This window comes from Heterocephalus glaber, unplaced genomic scaffold, assembly GCF_053883595.1.
Source record: "Heterocephalus glaber isolate CG9 unplaced genomic scaffold, H.glaber_assembly_v1.0 deba00001532, whole genome shotgun sequence".
In the NCBI taxonomy this organism is placed as follows: domain Eukaryota; kingdom Metazoa; phylum Chordata; class Mammalia; order Rodentia; family Bathyergidae; genus Heterocephalus; species Heterocephalus glaber.
This window is the reverse complement of record NW_028258330.1, coordinates 18329412-18334670: the sequence shown is the minus strand read 5'-3', so window position 1 is coordinate 18334670 and position 5259 is coordinate 18329412. Positions and strand designations below refer to the sequence as shown.

Genomic DNA, 5259 nt, shown 5'->3' with positions numbered 1-5259 from the left:
GTATCTCTAGGCTGTGTCGCCCTCCAAGCACACAGATGTGCGACACTAGCTAGGGAAGCTCACCAATTTTGTAGTATCTGGGGTTTGGGTTGAAACTTCTTTATGAAGGTATAATTGATTAAATCATTGGCCATGTAACTGAACACAATCTCCAGCTCCCCTCCCCTCCCAGGACTGTCAAAGCCTCAACTTTCTAATTCCATGCCTGGTCTTTCTGGCATAGCCAGCCCCAAACCTGAGTCATCTCATTAGCATAAATTAATGTTTAATCTAAATGGTACACCACAAATAACAAACACATTCTTATCATTAGGAAATTCCAAGATTTATAAGCACTTTCCTAGAAACAGAGGACTAAAACCAGCCAAAGTCTCTGCTTTGTAATGCCACTCTAAAACTCAGTAGCTTAAAATGGCAACTGTTTATTCTCATACAGACAACTCAACTGATTCACAATGAACTTGACTGCACCCAACTGCCAGCTGTATTAGGGTCTAGGTCAGTTCCATGTGTTCTCATCTTTCTTGGACCAGGAAATGAGCCAGGGAAGGCTCATTACAAGGCTATCACAGAAGTGCAAGAGGGAAAGACCAAGTCCATGGGCACAGTCCAACCTCTGCTTGCATCATATTCACTAACATCTCATTAGCCCAAGTCAGGCATGGTAGCCCACCTCTGTAATCCTAGCACTCAGGAGGCTGAGGCAGGAGGATTGCCATGATTTTGAAGCCAGCCTGGGCTACATAATGAGTTCAAGGCCAGCCTGAATTACACAGCCAGACCCTGTCTGAAAAAAATCTCATTAGCCCAAACAAGTTATCCAACTCCCTCCAATACATAAATGCAGGTACGGAGGTATACTTCACCCTTAATTAGAGGTGAAAGGAAAACAAATATTTTCTGAATAATACCTAAACTATCATATAGAAAAAACATTTAGTCTTTTATGATCTTTCATCCTCTTTGAAGCAGAATCTTCCTACTGAAGATGACTCCTGGGGCCGGGGATTTAGCTCAGTGGTTCCACCACCTGCCCCGCAAGCACAAGGTCCCAAGTTCAATCACTGGTACCAAAACAAAACAAAACAAAAAAAGGAAATGAAGATGATTCCTGTTTGTCCAGGACCACCTCATTCTACCTCCATCTACTTACAGGTTGTTTGCATCTTAAATATCCTCCATAATAATATAATCCTTTAGGCTTTAGGCTCTGCTACCAGAGCTTTACAAGTTAGTACTTAGTAAATTATTTAGGCTCTCAATTTACAAAAAAAAATGTAAATGTAATCCAGAGAACTTACTGATTCTCAGATTTTGATCCCTGTCTTTCTCACTTCCATTCTTCACTCTCATTTTCATAGTTTGCCCTTCAAATCCTCCTGCTCTCTTGATCTCCAGACATGAATCATGCTATGTCATTTGAATAATAATGAGTAATGGTAATAATTGAAAAGATGGAGAATCTGGATTCATTTCTTATCTAGAAAGATACTAAAACAGCTGCAAGGTAGTGTTCAGAGTCTTTACAGCCCATTCCATAATTTATGAAAGTGTGAATGTTCCCCATGAACAGCCTGGGTGAGTCAGACATTTTAATTGGGCTTCCTTAAATTAGAACAAAAAGAGCTTCATCGTTGCTCCTCTGTGTAGTCTCATGAAAGATGTTCTGGTCAGAGAGGAGCCAGAGTTGACACTTCATATACACAGTGGGAAGAATAAAGTACAGATGTTGGTAATGCTTGTAAGATACCACATTCTGGTTTTGTGCTTTGATTTTGAGGTTGAAGAATTTTAAGGGAAACCTCATCAGGGAAGATTTCTCACTTATGCGAAACTCACTTCATTCCCAGGCAACAATGCCTTGGGTGTGAAAAACAACCAAGATCCCACCTTGCTAAGCATTTCTGACAAGGGATGTTTAATGTGGCTCTTCTTAAAAGCTATGTTGAAAAATGGTCACACCCATGTTCTATAAAAGAGAAACACAGGCAGTTTGCAGACTCATATTTATGACCTAAGATGTAGCCTTTTCATTCGCATGGAATCATTAAACAAGTATTGGGGGTCAGGGTGCATGCCTGGCACTGTCCTTGGTGCTGATGTTAGAGGTTTGGGCCAGAGGAGGAGCTCCTGCATTATGGAACCACAGTCTAGCAGAAGAGACAGATGTTAATCAAGGTAAGTGTAACCAAGTATTAAAATAAAAGCTTCAAGTATCATAGTATACATTCCAAAATGGACTTTCATGTCAATATTAGAGTTTTAAAAGGTTCTGCCAAGGACCTTTCCTAAAGGGCACTGAATAGTTGAAGAAAAGCAGGGGGTCTGAGAGAAGAGTTTCCTGTGATTACTGGCATAAGCTTCCCTCCAAAGGGAAAAGATGTGGTGGCTCTCCCTTAATCCAAGTTTAATGAGTAGATTTTCAATGAGACCACTTGGAGAACTGATGTATCCTTCTGCAATTACAAAGAACAGTTATGTATTTCACAGGTTGATGACTCTAAAAGCAGCCTAAACTAATAGAGAAAGAGGAGAGAGAGAGAGAGAGAGAGAGAGAGAGAGAGAAGAAAAACAAAGACAGAGACTGAGAGACAGAAAAAGACAGAAATAGAAAGATAGAGACAGACTTTTGTTATTACTGAAACATCAGTTCTCCCCTTCAAAAGCAGGTCAAAGGGTACACGAATCTAAACGACTAAAGGTAAATCTTCTGTGTATCAGCTATATATTTCACAGTAATGTTGCCAAGCAACTGTGAAACCTCAGTGGCATAGAGCAATAAGCATTTATTTAGCCTACAAGTTTATTGGCCACCTACAGTGGTCTTCTAACCTGTACTGGCTTGTCTGATCTTGGTGGGTTTGCTCATGGTCTTCATTACTTTCTTGTTGCTGGCACAAAACACCTGACACCCACAAGTTAAAGGAGGAAAGGTTTATTTTAGCTCACAATTTGTAGAGGTTTCAGTCCATAGTCAGCTGGGTGGGAGGCAGGGTAGCATGGCAGAAGAGAAATAGTTCATAGCATGGCAGGCGGGAAACAGCAAGACTTCCTCATTTGTCTTTTTATCCCACCTAGGCTAAAAGCCTATTGGTCAGTATCATCCTTGGGGTGGGTCTTCTCTCTTCAGTATATCCATCATCCATGCCCAGAAATATGCTAAACCAATCAGTGGACTAATCCAGTATCAGTCATTCACAAAAGTCTCACATATGAGCATATGAGGATTTGGGGGTATATCTAGATGCAAGCCATAACACTCATGCACCCACAGTGAGTTTTTTTATTGGGTTGAATAAGGTAACTTCAGTTAAACAATTCATCTTTCTTTCACATGATCTCATTCTATAGCAAGCCAGCATGGGCTTGTTTATAAAAGGTAGATCCAGTTTCCAAGAAAGAATATAAGTATGCTGTAGAGAAACTATAAACACCATGAAGAGGCAGTTAATAGAACTGACTTTAAGACTGCTGATGGTGGCAACCAAGAAGGAAGTGAGAAATGTGTTATTGGAGATGGAGAAAGGAAAATCTTTGTGAGATAGTGGCAAACTACTCTCCAAAACAGTATCCTGAGGTCACATGGAAACATAACTTGTAAGTGATAAACTGAGATGTTTCGCTCAAGAGATTTTTGAGCAAAGAATTGAAAGTGTCACTTGGTTTCTTCGTGATGCTTAACATAAAATGCAAAAGGAATATAGACTGAGGAAGGAAATTTTATACAAAAGGAAGCAGGATGATTTTTGCACTTTTCAACCCCTCACAATGTGAAAAGTGGCCAAAAGTCCAAAATGACTGTTGAAAGTGTGAAGTAGAGAAAAGTCAAAGTGTGTGACTATACTAAAACCTCAGATCTCATTTAAACCTTGTTAGTTTCAAAGGATGAGATTTTTTTAAAGTGGTCAGTGTACTCAACCACACAAATTATTTCAGAAGAGTAAGGTATTCTTTATAAATCTTAAACAAGAGGGACTCTAGGAAACTTCAAACATTGTCCATCCATCTCAGCACTTGCCTAACATGAGTGAGTCCTTGGGCTTGATCCCTAGCACCAAAAAAAAAAAAAAAAAAAAAGACCAATAAGCTATTCACCTTAAAACACATAATATATTTCATGAAAAAGGAAGAATAATTCAGAGGACAGTCAGGAGCCCACAGGGCAATTCCGAAACTCTGACTGATATTCTCATAGATAAATTTCAGACCTGTTTGCATTAATGGTTTCATTTTTTCTTTTCATTTGCCCCCCCCCACCAACTCCTTTTAATCAGAATTCCATGGCTATTATCCTATGCTAGGCTCCTCATTGTATGCTGGGAGGGCTGGGAGCAAATAACTTGCCTCCTTAGTTTCCCAGGCTCACAGTTGGAAAAGAACAGTGAACCATGAATTTTCATATCTGAGAACCACATCATCATCTGCTTTAGATTATGAGAATTTGGACTTTGAGGTAATAAAATTTATTTTTTACTATGATAAGAACACTTAATGATATCTACCTTCTTAAAAAGTTTTAAATGCAGTGCTCACTTTGGCAGCACATATTCTAAAATTGAAAAGATACAGAGAAGATTAGCATGGCCCCTGCACAAGGATGACACGCAAATTTGTGAAGTGTTCCATATTTTTAAAGCCCTTATAGCAGAACTTTATCATTCTAATCATCAGAATATAAAGAATTTATGGAGAAGTGACAGATGTGGCATTGAGATCTTCAGAACAATAATGACACTCAAGAGATTTGGTTTCCTTCAAAATTTCCTACATTTTGATGACAAAAAGACCCACCAGAAAAGAAAAATCTGACAGTTTGGTTGCTATTTGCTCAGTTTTTGAAAGGTTTGTTTTGAACTGTCAAGCAATTTACAGTCTGAATACATGACAACTGACAAACAATTTGCATCATTTTGTCCATGTTGAAGCTTTTGGCAATATATGCCAAATAAACCTGCCAAATATGGTATAAAAATATATGCCCTGGTAGATGTGAAGACATTTTACACCTTGAATTTAGAAATTTATCCTTGAACTCAGCTACCAGGTCTTTCTTTGGGCAGTAGTAAACTGACTTTGTAAACAGATTTGTTGCACATATTTCAAAAAGTAACCCAAAAAATCGAAAAACGAAAAAGTAACCAGTTGACCAGCACAGAAACTGTTTGCAAGAACAAAGCTGAGATGCCTAAAAAATGTTGCAAGTTCACAATAGAGAAATGCACAATCTTTAGATTTCAAAAAGACATAACATTGGCCTGG

The 5259-nt window shown here is 38.7% G+C and overlaps 1 non-coding gene across 1 annotated transcript; it reads left to right on the top strand.

Annotated features, from left to right (window-relative positions):
* The first annotated feature begins 4525 nt into the window (after window positions 1-4525).
* Window positions 4526-4632, top strand: LOC147824668 (U6 spliceosomal RNA). Its single transcript, XR_015442107.1, has one exon. It is a non-coding gene; the product is annotated as a U6 spliceosomal RNA (small nuclear RNA).
* The last annotated feature ends 627 nt before the right edge of the window (window positions 4633-5259 follow it).